Here is a 14,633-nt window from a genome sequence, read left to right as displayed (position 1 = left end):
ATATTAAGGGAACGGTATATTTCTATTGTATATATATATATATATATATATGTACGTATATATATAATACATGACTAGCATTTCTAGAGGTTTGACCAGTCTTTATCTGACCTTGTTTGAAGTTGAAGTTTAATTTATGTTGTATATTCGTCCCTCTAAACTGTTGGTAAACTCTAGGAGCTGTAAGTTTAGATTGAAGCCACGAACCCCATTCCTGATTCTCAATCTCGTTCCTGATTCGCCCCTAGCTCCCGATCTGAAGCTGTGTATTTTTTCTCCCCCCATTTGGCCCGGTTGCCAGTTCCCTGTCTGGGTGCTTTGCCCAGGGCCACCTCGACGTTGCTGCTTTATTTTTTAACACCAGCAGCCAGTCCTGCTTTTCTGAATAAAGTGCACGTGAACTGGCGCGTGCCCCGTGAGTAAACCCGGTTCCCCCCGCCGCACCCCGGTGCACCACACATCAGAAGCCAGGACCTGTAAGATTGTCCCCCCCCCGCCTCTCCCCAGCCGGAGTCCCACATGGGCCACACTCGCCTCCGGCCCCTGGAACTGAAGAGAGTGCGAAGATGTTAAGGGTATAAAGCGCCCTGTGAAATTCGGGACTACATGTTATCCTATCAGTACAACTCTGAATATTACAGAGCCCTAGTCCCCAGGGTAGGGCTAGTGTCCGCAGATTAAAATTGCTAGTGTGATAAAACTACTTGATCGTAATAAAAACAGGAAGTGCCTGGAAAAAAACTCAGCAGGTCTGTCAGCACCTGTGCCTGCACTAGAGTCTGACTGGACCTGGTGTGGGGGATGCTACACGTGGACAGGTGTTATTCTGTCCTATGTGCAACTTTTACACATGCAGATCAGTCCAGGCGGGAATGATATTTTTTTAAAAAATGAGGCATCTTTGTCAATGGTGCCTCACAGTAAAATTCCTGGGGAACAGACCTTCCTGAGTTTGCCCAGCGGTTTGTCCCGGTCTTTTATTTCTGTTAACTTCTCCTTTTGTTGGGATTTAGGCATTTTTGACCATGAGTTCCCCTCCCTGCTTTATAGTTTGTCGTTTGTACTTTATTTTTGCACAATCCCTTTACAACTCGTTCAAAAGTGCAGCACACATATAGCTCCTGGTGCACACATACACACACACACACACACACAGCTACAATAGCCACCAGGCCTGAAACACAGACACAAACTCCACAATAGCAATTCAGTGTGTGATATTATGCATAAAGCTCCTTCAACTTGTAGAGAGCCGGCACAAACACGATGGGCTGAATGGCCTCCTCCAATACTGTAGTCATTCTACTCTGTATGTAACAGCTTGTGTGCACAGAATTCAACTGCAAGCCTCAAGTAATAATGATGAATTAACCATTTGGGTTTGCATGTTTTTGGATATTGCTCTACTCCCTCGGCCCCCGCGACATCAAATTCCCTGGTATATTTTGCCCATCAGTTGACAACATTCCCCATATTCACCTAAGCTGAGGAAATAACAGCACCTGGAACCTGACCAACTTTGGACTGAGGAGCAGGAGTTGGCCCCTCGGCCCCTCGAGCCTGCTCCGCCATTCAATAAGATCGTGGCTGATCTGAATATAACCTCGATCCCACATTCCTCCCTGACCCCCAATAACCTTTCACCCTCCCTTGTTAATCAAGATTCTATCTAGCTCTGCCTTAAAAATACTCAAAGACTCTGCTTCCACTGCCTTTTGAGGGAGTGTGACAGGAGGTGTTTACATCCAACCTGACAATAATCTCCACCCGGAACTGAGTCCTTCACCAGATATAAAACAGGACCTCTCCCCCCACCCCCCCCTCCACTCACCCCACCACCCCCCCAACACCACCCCCACCCCGTCCCCCAGAACTGGCAACAAGTGAAGCAAGAGCAAGTTGCGGCTGTTCTGGGGGTTTTCATGGTGTCACCTCCCCTGACTATCCAAGGGTCAGTAAGATCAGCCTCAACGGAATGCCCCTGATGCCTACCGTGGGGAAGGGGTGGCGGGGGGAGTCGGGAGACAGAAAATGCTGGAAATACTCAGCAGATCAGGCAGCATCTGTGGAGAGAGACAAACAGAGTTAACGATTGAGATGGGTGACCCTTTGTCAAGAAGTCATTTCAATCCATGAGGGAAATCAACCGCTACCTGTAATCGAAAGAAGACTCGGCATGTGTTGACCTATTTAGAATTGTGATTATTATTTGTGTGTGTGTGTGTGTGTGTGTGGAGGAAAATGAGAGCGTTTTCTAACTGGACTATTATACGAAGGAGTTATAATTGAATAATGCTGGGTTACAGCAACTTGCCTCCCAGTATCTGGGGGCAGGTATTAATATAAACTGGCTCTGCATGTGAAGCCTGCTATCCAACGGCACTTAAAATTGTAAGCATTGGGTTCTGAGCAGACATACTCAGCCAACCGAGACACAATTAATCGAAAGCAAGCGTGTTTTGCAGAAGATTTAAGAATAATAAAACTCAAGTTGCGGCTGTTCTGGGGGCTTTCATGGTGTCACCTCCCCTGACTATCCAACACCAAGGGTCAGTAAGACCAGCCTCAACAGAATGCCCCTGATGCCTACCGTGGGGAAGGGGTCGGGGGTGGGCGGGGGGGGGGGTGTGGTCTGGGTAGGGTTTGGGCGGGGGTGGGACGCCGGAGCCGTGGCCATAACTCGCTACGTTCACTCACTGCTCGCTTTCTTTGTCCTTTCTTCCTCCCGCCTTGGCTTCCTGTAACTTGGTAGCACAAATGGTCCCCACACCGAATGAAAACCGTGTAAGCGACGCGCACCTGTTTATCTGTTGAACGCCTTCTCTTCCCTTCCTATTATTGGGGGAAACTGGGAGTGCGAGCGGTTTGGTGTGTCCAATTTCACGTTAAGGTGGTTAATCCAAGTGGACCTTGTTGGGACAGCATTAGGAAAACCTTAGCAACATTAGCTATTGTTGGCGAGGCGAGTCCTTACCCACTTGTAAAATTCAGGACAAGCTGTGGGAATAATTGGAAAGAGAGGCTCCACTGTCTGCTATGTCAGAATGGTCATTGGGAATGGCATGGCTAATATCCCGGGCACTGGTCTGCATTCCTCGAGGCTTGCCTACGAATAATTTCTCGGGAACCGGCTGCTTAAGTTTGTCCCTGTTAAAAGCAGATCATAGTGTCGGACTTCTAGCCCAGAAGGAGGCCATTCGGCCCGCCCTATCTGTACAGGTTCCCTGCAGTGGCCAGAAAGCAAGTCTCCCCTCCCCGCCACCCCCCCCCGGACTGGGCGATCTGAAACGCCTATGTACCAACTAATTAAATTAAAATGAGATTACTTTCAGGATAACGTTTCTAAACGTGCCCAATATTGTTAGCGTGCAACATGGGGAAAGCAGGGACTTGGATAAGAAATTGGCTGAGTGACCGGAAACAGAGAGTAAGTGATAAATGGTTGTTTTTCAGGTTGGAGGAAGGTTTGTAGTGGAGTTCCCCAGGGGTCGGTGTTGGGACCCTTGCTCTTCCTGATATATATTAATGGCCTAGGCTGTGGTGTGCAGGGCATGATTTCAAAATTTGCAGATGATAGGAAGATTGGAAATGTTGTCAACTGTGATGGGGATAGTCTTGAACTTCAAAAGGACATAAGCATGTTGGTGGATTGGGCAGACAAGTGGCAGATGGAGTTCAATGCAGAGAAATGTGAGGTGATTTGTTTTGGCAGGAAAGATACGGAGAGACAGTATAAAATAAAGGGAGAGCCTTTAAAGGAAATGCAGGAACAGAGGGACCTCTGTGTATATGTACATAGGTCATTGAAGATGGCAAGGCATGTTGAGAGAGCAGTTAATAAAGCACATGGTATCTTAGGCTTTATTAATAGGGGCATTGAGTACAAGTGTAAGGCAGTCATGTTGAACTTGTATAAGACACTAGTTAGGCCTCATCTGGAGTACTGCATCCAGTTCTGGGCGCCATACTTGAGGAAGCATTGGAGAGAGTACAGAGGAGACTCACAAGAATGATTCCAGGGATGAAGAACTGTAGCTATGAGGATAGATCGGAGAGGTTGGGACTGTTTTCCTTGGAGAAAAGAGGACTGAGAGGATGCTTGATAGAGGTATTCAAGATCCTGATGGGCATGGACAGGGTAAACAGTGAGAAACTGTTCCCACTCAAAAGAGCATCAAGAACTAGAGGGCACAGATTCAAAGTAATTGGCAAAAGGAGTAAATGTGATGTGAGGAAATTTATTTTTTTCACTAACAAACTTCCTGAGAGGGTGGTGGAGGCAGGTTCGATCGAGATGCTCGAAAGGGGATTGGGTTGTTACCTGAAAAGAGAGAATGTGCAAGGTCACGGAGATAAGGCAGGGGAGTGGGACTAGGTGGAATGTTCTTTCGGAGAGCCAGTGCAGACTCGATGGGCCGAATGGCCTCCTTCTGCAACTGTAAAGCTTCTGTGATTGTGTGACAGTGAAATAGGACAGGCAGGAGTGACCCTTATTTTTCCCACCGTCTTGCCTTTCAATGTTTCTATTGAGCTTTTTTTCGGCATTTACGGAACAGGGTATATGAGCTGCTGTCTGCGAAGTTGTGTGAAGTGTGTTTAGTTCTGTGTGTGTGTGTGTGTGTGTGTGCTGTGATTTAATGAACTACCTCGCTCTGCTATCGCTCAGTACATTTTCCCTCGATGGCGTGACTGATTCTCCTGCGTTTTATTACTAATTGCCCACAGTACGAGCTCTCGCTCGGACCGTTTTGGAGAGCCGGCAACTCAAGGGCTCACCCCACCCCCCCTCCCCGCCCAGCCCCCTCATTATCCCCCCACGTCCACCTCCATCATGTGTTTCTGACAGTTCGCCGTTACAATCTCATTAATGCAATGCTCGCAACAGTCTGCACGAGTCCCGCCACTGAAATCTCCCATTGTCACCTGAGCAGGCTGAAGAGATATATAATAATAATAAAAAAAGAAAGCACTTTGTACCATCTGTAGGTATCATGGGGGCCTGTGGAGGAGAGGTGGGTGGGTGGGTGGGTGGTGAGGGGGAGAGGGAGAGAGAGAGAATTGTGAGCGAACGGATTGGAATCGGCCAACTCATTGTCCTGGCGTTCACCCTACACCAAAGCTGTGTCGGGCAATGAATTAACAGACACGTGTCCTCCGTTAGCAGCTTGTTTAAGGTGGGCTAGAGGGTCCCCCCTCCCCTCCCGCAGTGCAACAGCCCAACTATTTAACCCTGGGCTGTGACATCCTGCTGGACGTGTGTGTGTGTGCACCCTCCCTGGTCAGGTTGACCCAGGGCAATGGAGGATTGCCTCTTCGATTTGGAACAGGACGCTGCCGGCGAGTTGGCTTTCTGGGGTCAGCTGGACACCGCCCCCTTACAGCTCCAGAACCCGCTGGACGCCCTGAATTTCGACTGGACCCCGCCCAGCGCTCAGCTCTCCCCCTGGCCGGCGCCGGTCGGCCAGCCCCACTTCCCCGAGGGTCACTTCCCCTTGCTGGACCTGGACCTCCAGCCCTTGCAGGTTGAGCCTGGTGCTGGAGTGGACAGCTCCTCGCTCCGGGAGACCCCGGGCGGGAAACGCCGCCCGCGCCGGCTGCTCCCCACCCACCCCTACAAGGCGCAGAGGTATGCGGCTAACATCAGGGAGAGGAAGCGGATGCTCAGCATCAACTCGGCCTTCGACGAGCTCAGGTGTCACGTCCCCACCTTCCCTTACGAGAAGCGCCTGTCCAAGATCGACACCCTCCGGCTGGCCATCGCCTACATTGCCCTGCTTCGAGAGATCCTGATCTCCGGGTGTGACCCCAAGGTTTACCTGGAGCAGTGTAAGAACAAAAGCGATGCGATCTGGAATACCAGCGGTGAGTTCAATTAGAAATTAAATAGACAGAAAGAGAGAGAGGAGAGAGGGGAGGTGGTGGGAGTGGAAATATTCAAGCAGAGAGAAACAAGAGTTGATCAGGTCTCTGGCCAGAAGGTCGTAGACCTGAAGCCTCCATTCTCCAAGGGTGCCCATTACTGGCTCCTTTGCAATAGAAGGCGAGCAATGCTCCAAACTAATGGGTGCTGTACTCCGAGAGCATGGTCCTTACACCGTGTCAGTCGGGGACACACTGCACCTGCAAACTGGGTTCAAGCAGTTCAGCTTCCCGGAGATGGGTAGCACGGATTCGTGCGGGCAATTGGTCAAGACTGAGGGCAAAATCGTGAGGCGGCCAAGAGCAGGCAGTTCCCCCTACCCTCACCCTCCCCTGGCCACCCTCAAGCGGTGCTGTAACTCCAACCCTGAGGACCCACACAGCCGTGGAAGTCAGTGGTGTTAGGGCCTGGGGGCTGGGTTTAACGCCAATTAGAAAATAACTCCAGGCCAGAGATAGACCTGGTTAATAATGGACCAACTCTCCAGTCCCTGGTCTCCCAGTATTCCGGTTGTAACCCTGGGGGCGGGGGGGGGGTGGTAGAAGCAATATTAAGAAAAGAAAGAGTTAACATTTATGTAGCCTCTGAAGGAGAGTCATACCGACTCGAAACGTTAACTCTGATTCTCTCTCCACAGGTCCCGCCAGAGTTTTTCCAGCATTTCCTGTCTTTATCACATTTATGTAACCCCTTTCACCACCCCAATGTCCTAAAACGCTTTACCAGGAGTGATGTTTTTTTGAATTGTAATTACTATTGTCATGTAGGAAATGCAGCAGCCAATTTGCACACAGCAAGCTCCCACAAATAGCAATGTGATAATGACCAGATTGTCTGTTTCAGGGCTGTTGACTGAGGGATGGATAAATATTGGCATTGGGAGGGGGGGGGTGGTGGCTTTACATTGAAATAGAGAGTGCCGTGGGATCCTTTACAACCACCCGAGAGAGGAGATGGGGCATCAGTTAATGCCTCATCTGAAAGATGGCACCTCCAACAGGGCAGCACTCCCTCCCTTGTACTTAAGTCTCTAGAGCGGAACTTGAATCCACAACCTCCTGGTTCCGAGGTGAGAGAGTCACCAACTGAGCTATGACAGGCGGACACCAACAACTTGCATTTATTTAGCACCTTTACCATAATAGAAAAACCACCCCATATTACCTCGCAGGAGTGCAGAGTAAGGTGAATTCAGAGAAGGGGACATGGAGAGGGGTGATGAAAAACTCAGTCAAGGGAAAGGTCTTAAGAGAAGAGAGGGACGTGTCAAGTCAAAGAGGCTTAGCAGTTGAATTCCAAATCTTGTCCGAGGGCACGACTACCAGTGGTAGAGTGAAGGGCATGTGGGTGCAAAAGTGGCCAGGGTTGGAGATGACAGATTTCTTGCGTGGTTGTCGATCTGGAGGTGGCTACAATCTGGACTGGCGAGCGAGTGAAACTTGATGTTGTTAGGACACAAGCAGCAGAGGCTGGGATTTGCCGAGGTTTCTAGAGGGTGGGGAATGGGAAGCAGCCCGGGAGAGCATCGGATCCGGCCAGTCCAAAAGCGACGGACATGCAATGAGGGGTTCGATCAGGCGGACTGAGGCCGAGCGGGTGATGTATTAAATACACCACAAGGTTTCTTGGGCCTGACATGGATTGGAGTCTCACTGTAACCAGTGTGAAAGCAAGTTCCGCTGTAATCAGGTTTCCTAACCTAGTTCAGTGTTAGCAGAAAGACATCTCGCCTCGACCCTTTGCAGGCATTACATTTGAAAAAACTTGAGGATGAACTCTGGCCCCCTGTGGAAGCACCTATGTTCGGAGCCCTGCTTTGCCTGGTTGATGGGTGAATGGGGGCCAGCAATGTGCATTCTGCTGCCACCGGGGATATAAGCCAGATACTCGGTGAAGCATGTAGCCATGGCCCATTGTGCATGTGTCAGCTCTTTGAACGGGCTGTCCAGTCAGCCTCACTCACTCCTCTGCCCTCCTCGGCCACTTCTGGTTTTCTGTGTTGGGGATTTCCCCCATTTCCTTTTGAGAGATGTTATTGAATCAGCCCCATTAATCATGCATTCCCGGGAAACACGCCATTTCAATAGCAGGTGGGCGCCATTTCGATGGCGAGCGGGCTCTCACTCGCGTGCCACACTGTTACCTGGCCGCTTCCTCGCTGCTTTAAAGTGCAGCCACACACACACACACACACACACACACACGCCTCAGTGCTTCCAGCCCACGACTGCTGCATGGAAGACATATCCCGAAAGGCAAGAAGTCTGCAGCACCCCACCCCCCACCCCGGTTTAGTGAGGTGTCCCTGCAACGCCTTTTGGACACAGTGGAGTCTCGCCGTGTTGCCCTGTCTCCCCGCTCTGGCCGCAGGATGGGCAGCGGCATCACCAATCTGGCTTGGGAGGTCAGCGCCAATGCCCTGCAAAAGAGGACAGCCACCCAGTGCCGCTACAGGATGAATGGTCTCCTCCATTCCCCAGGGTAAGTCACTCTTCTCATCTCTCTCAGCTCACACACCCACAAAACCATCACACACCCACAGGGATCTCACACCTCAAGGGACAACACCACTAACTCTCACACACACCCTCACATCTCCATCAGGCTCATATCCTCTGGAGCTCGTGTCCTCATCCTGTCCCTGTCTCCGCTCACCACACAAACATTCCACACAGAGCCATGTGTCCCACTCACACTCTCTCCATCTGTTTCCATGCAGGAGAAGCTGGCTCACATCAGCAGGGAGAGGTCCCAGACCAGGAGGTGGAATGACCCACATTAGGCCCCTCACTCACTTTGAGGAGTGTGTCATCGCGCTGACTGGTGAGGGTGTGGACCCTGCCTGTGGTGATGGTGAGATCGGTGGTGAACACCCATGTGAGGATCCTGCACCACATCATCCCTCTCTCAACACAACTGTGAGTGTCTCTCTCTCCTGCTTTTGACTCTGCTGCCAGGCACTCATTATCTCTACTTTGGTTCACAGGGAGCTCTGCCAAGTGACCAACACCCTCAGCCAGACAGTCCCTCAGCTCCATCCAGGTCCTCACCTCCAGCCAAGAGGACCCCTCCTCCATTGAAGAGCTGGAAATAAGCAGCCTGGAAGACCCATCACAGCGCTTACCCACACCCTCCACCAGCGCAGAGACACACACCTCGGTGGGACCTACATCTAGAGCAGGCTCGGGTTCACAATCTGGTGGTCACCACACGGACACGTGTCCACAGCAGGAGGAGGCAGGTTCAGCCGAGCTCCCCAGCACTCGGAGGGGCTGCTGGGCAAGAGGCATCTGTGAGGCCCGAGCCAGATGATGAGCCTCTGGATTCGGCCTCCCAACTCATCCTGGAGAGTCAGCAGAAGGTGGGGGAACATCACACAGAGCTGTTGGGAGCCCTCAGCAGAGTGGTACGCGAGTCGAAGAAGTGAGTCCGTCTGCTCTCTGATGAAGTGGTGCCCACATGTGCCCGTATGGAGGTCTCCATGGGGAGGATGGTCGAAGCCATGGAGACCCTGGTCCAGCAGAACGTGGAGATGTGTGCAGACCCGCACTCCATCGCGGGAGACATGGGTGAGTTCCTGCAGTGACCACGCGAGAGGGAAACGGGGCACCTCGACCTCCCTCCAGGTGCTCCCTCCCCTCAAGGAGTCAGGCCAGGGCCCTCGAGCACCCAAAGGGAGGAGGAGTGGCAGCTGGACACCCCTGGACCATCCACTCAGGAATCTCAGAGGCTGTCCTCTCCCTCCAAGTCCCCTTTGCCTGTGACCCTCTGAACCTCATCCTCTGTCACCACAGAGGGAGCAGTTGGCCCACAGGAGGACAGGCAAAGCAAACCAGGACATCAAGGCCTTGGCTCTCCAGAGGACCCACGCTGAAGGCATCAGGGGCAACAGGGCCGATCATTGCACAGGCTGTCTCCACCCCTGCTGCGGATGTCAGGGCAGCACCTAGAAATGTTAGGCCTCGAAAAGTTAAGAAATTCTGATCACAGTTGGTTCCTCAGGTGAACACAATCTGGAAATATATTCACTTTCACTGAATAACCTGTAATGGTGTCTTTCAGCTTCATTGACAGGCTTTGTGAGTCCTCCCCCTGCATCCAACCCCCACCCCCCACTAGCAGTTCAGCTGCACACAGCCGGACACAAGTGATTGTGGTGGGAGAAGTGTGTGTGTGTCAGGGCCTATCGGAGCCTCGTGTAAGCCTCTCCCACACACACGGAGCCTTCACGTTTCACACTCACCTCACTGCCCTGAGTATTTTCAATGCTGCCGGCTGGGGGTCACTTTCAGTGTCTGTCTGAGCTGCATCTCCACCCACCCACTGAACACACTCCCATGCAGCACCTGTGCCCGCCCAACATGATTCTCCTTCTTTCTCCACCCTTACTCATTCCCCACTCCAGACTCCTTCCTCCCCTCCAGACTCCTTCCCCCCTCTGAACTCCTTCCCCACTCCGAACTCCTTCCCTTACATCTTCCTCCCCATGTTGCCATATTCTTCTCGTTACCCCCTCCTCCCCCGTTCCCCCTGCCCTCCTCCCAACCTCACCCCCCGACACCTTCGCTCCCCCCTCCCAACCTCAGCCCCCAACACGTTTGTCCCCCTTCGCAACCTCACCCCCCCGATACCTTCAATGCCCCTCCCAATTTCACCTATCCGACATCTTCGTTTTACCCCCCAGCCTCAACCTCACCCACCCCCTCGTCCTCTCCTTCCTCCGCCAGTCAATCTTCCTCTCCACTGCCTTGATAATCATCCGTAGCAGACCATGGCCAGGACACTGATGTCCTGAAGCAGACCCTCAACAGTGACTTCCCAACTTCCGTGAGCTGCTTCGCAGTGGAGCCACATCCATGCGAATCCATCCAGCATGCCATGGACATTCCTCCAGTGTCCCGTTGCTGTCGGGCTCCAGCATCCTCTGCCCCTCAGGTGTCCGCGATGTGAGCAAGGCCCTGGCGGTAAGTCCCGCCTTCTGCACGTCATGCTTGTCAAGACGTGCTCTGGGCCGGCGAGTTTACCCGGGGGGATGATTCTGGCAAGCGGGGCTTTTAATGACATGCAGATGTATTACAAGGAAGTTCCTGGCGTCCAGTGATGGGGAATGCAGTCCGCCATTGACGGGCAGAGTGAATGATTGCAAATATGTTGCACACTGGTGTGATTTTCTGGCCTCCCTGCTATCCTCTCTGCTCATGCTGCCGAGCATGTCCACTGCCAAAGAGAAGGCGGGAGATTGGCATTAGGTGAATTGCTCGTTCAGAGAGCTGGTGCAGACATAATGGGCTGAATGGCCTCCTTCTGTGCCATAACCATTCTGAGATTCGATAATCCTCCCTTCTGGTTTTCTTGCCAATAACCTAAGAATTGTGACCCTCATGTCAGTGGAAACAGTTTCTCCCTATCGATACAATCAAGTCCCTTCAAAACCCTTAATATTTCATTATAGCTGAAGGTAAATGCATCAGAAATTGGAGCTAAAATCTTCTTAATTTTATTTAATTAATAATGGCACATGTTTAGGAGCAAGAAACAATTTAAGCTGTCACATTTGTCCTATTTTTGGTTTATCTTTATGTCATCTTCTCCCTATATCCAATGGTGTTCCCAGGATAGACCACCCTCTCACCATCACCCCACCCCCTCACATTCACCCCACTGCCCCCCACCCCCCTTAAAGCTTATTGGACAACTGAGAGATGGAGATGCAGTAGTGTCCACTCCTTGTCCGATTTCTAACGCTCTCTGCATCTCTCTATCTCTAATTTCCAGTGCTTTCTGTCTCATCCCACACTTCCAATTAAATTCACCATATTTGCCACCACTGAAGCCTCTTCTGCAACAAGCCTGTCCTTTCTGTTGGCCAGATCTGTCCCATTGCTGGAATTTGCCAAGGGCAGCTCTGAGGTGGGCAGAGTCCCTCACAGGGCAGCTCTCTGGAGTGCTATGATTAGGAATTATCAGATTTCCATCAACTGCCTGAAACAACAAGAAAGTGACCAGCTGGTGATTTCCAGCAATGAACCAACTCCCGCTGATAGAAAGGAAATAACCTGGGAGCTGAGGCTGAGATTACTGCAGCATTCTTGGGATGAGATTGGGGCTGGGGCTGGGGCTAAAGCTTGTGTTGACAAGAAGAAATTGGACTGAGGCTCAGGCTGCAGAATAGTCAAACTTTACAAGTGTAGGGTTGCATGGACGTGGACATGTTTCTCCACTTGTCTAACATTCTCCCATTTCTCCAGGATCATGAATCCCAGTTACATTACCAGCTTCAGTTTCTAGCCACATGCCCATTATCACAAATAATTTTGTCTCAATTGCTTACTAACTTTTAATTTCCAAATTATTCAGCTATGCCCTTAGTTGCTATGAACAAACTAAAAGCATCCCTGGTACCAGCTTGCAGTAAGAAGCCTGACTCTCGGCAGCTGGAGTTGGTGTCTGTTTGTGCATATCCACCATACCAGCATCCCTCATAGAGTCTAGGTATTAACAAGGATTACATTTAATAGCAGTGGCACTATTTTATACGATATAGGGGTTGAGACCGATATCCACTGAGAGAAAAAATAACTAACACAACTGAGTTATCTGACATGATTTTTCCAAATGTGCGATGCTGGTGTGAACTTTCAACCTGGTATCAGGGAATTGCAGAAGCTCTATCCATGAATTTTCCATTTTTAAGATTAGTGGACTGAAAATCGTGAAGAGTGTCTGCAATTCCCTGATACGTGGTTGAAAATTCACACCAGTATCGCATGTTTGGAAAAATCATGTTGGATAACTCAGTTGTGTTAGTTATCTTTTCTCTCAGTGGATATCATGAGGACAGATTGAGGAGACTAGGCCTGTATTCCCTAGAGTTTAGAAGAATGAGAGGTGATCTCGTTGAAACTTACAGAATTCTTGAGGGACTTGGAAGGATGTTTCCCCCTGGCCGGGGGGTCTTGAACCAGGGGACACAGTCTCAGGATAAGAGGTCGGCCATTTAAGACTGAGATGAGGAGGAATTTCTTCACTCAGAGGGTGGTGAATCTTTGGAATTCTCTACCCCAGAGGGCTGTGGAAGCTCAGTTACTGAGTATGTTCAAGGCAGCGATCGATAGATTTCTAGCTACCAATGACATCAAGGGGTATGGGGACAGCACATGGGGAAAGTGGCATTGAGGTAGATGATCAGCCATGATCTAGTAGAATGGCGGAGCAGTCTCAAGGGGCTGAATGGCCTCCTCCTGATCCTATGTCCCTAGAGCCATCACTAAAGTCTGTTAAAAGTTTAAAAAGTTGGCTGGCTGTGCAGAAAAGTGGTCTGTTTTCAAAGTGAGCTGAGGACAGCCAGCTTGAAGCCCAAGCGATGGGAGATCATCTCCTCCACTTGCCACACAACTCAGTCTGGCTGTTTCTTCTCCCATATTGTACTGCCCAGGTTGCCATTGGGATTAAAAGAGAGCCCTTGGCATCGATTCAAAATGCAGCATATGATTGGCCTGGCAGGGGATGGTGAAGGTTCCTGGTTGGTCATACCCGGGACACTTTGCTTCTGGGGAAGGAGACTTGCTTTCTCGCACAATGCACTCAGGCTATTTTGTTTGCCTCACACTTGTTAACAAATCAACATAGACTTGATGTCAATGCATTGGAAGCAAGTGAACTCAGTAGAGATTTCTTTGTTGTAGCTTCTTGGGTACCTTTTTTTAATATCCCAGCTGCCTAAACCTTTGCTCCTGCAGTGTTGAAGTCCATGAATAAGAGGGTTCAGCATCAGTAATTATCCGTGAGGCTGCAGTTAACCAATTTGATTCTGCTGCTCTGGTTGAATTCAATGAATTAAGCTGTTATTTTCAAATTAAGGATTAATTACTTGGCTCATTGGAGAAATGCCCATTGAAATGTATTTAAAGCCACCCATTTTGTCTCCCGTGCTTGCTTTGTGCCCTTTGCAGATCTGACAGCCCGCCTCTCCTGGATAAAGTGGGATTAAAGCGCCCTTTGGATCTTCCCCAGCATCCTGCGGTGACGTCACGCCCGGGGACCAGCTGCTGCTTCCCAGCGCCCCCGAGGAGGAGGGGGAGGGGGAGGGGGAGGGGGAGGGGGAGGGGGAGCGAAGCCACTGCGCCTGCGCGGCTCAGTTCAGCTCAGCCTTCAAGACCTGCTCCACAAAGCTGCAGAATCTCTCACAATGGAGGCTCCCAGTCTGTCTTAAAGCAGCCCCCAGCCCACGCAGTTGGTTCAAATGGCAGCCGACTGAGCCTAAAGCGGACTTAAACGTTGACAGCTAAATGAAAGCTAGATTTGAGTAATTATTGCTTAATTCAAGACCTGATCATGTGTGATTCGTAAACTTTCCCCCCACCACATACCCACCAGACAGGTTTGTGCTGCACAGGAATCACCTGTGGGATCATTTGCAAATAGGTGAACTTTGAAGCTTTGTGAGTAAAGGATGCCGCATGAAATTTTAACATCCTTCAGCTGTTCCTGACACCGGGAATGCTTGGCCCGCGCCTGCACACTAAATAAACGTACTTTACAAATGTTCCCAGTTTCGCTTCTCCTGCTCGATGTTTTATATTTTCGTTTTCCCATTTACCGTTCTTCTGCTTTCCCCTGCGATGTGTTGGCCCTGTTATTATCTCCTGTCATTCCTAAGGGTGTTTTTTTTTTAAATTTGATCCTTAAATTTCGTTGTGCAAAGGGCCAGCCT

Source organism: Cetorhinus maximus, chromosome 11 (assembly GCF_964194155.1).
Source record: "Cetorhinus maximus chromosome 11, sCetMax3.hap1.1, whole genome shotgun sequence".
NCBI lineage: Eukaryota > Metazoa > Chordata > Chondrichthyes > Lamniformes > Cetorhinidae > Cetorhinus > Cetorhinus maximus.
The sequence above is the reverse complement of the archived record's forward strand: the minus strand, read 5'-3'. Positions refer to the sequence as shown.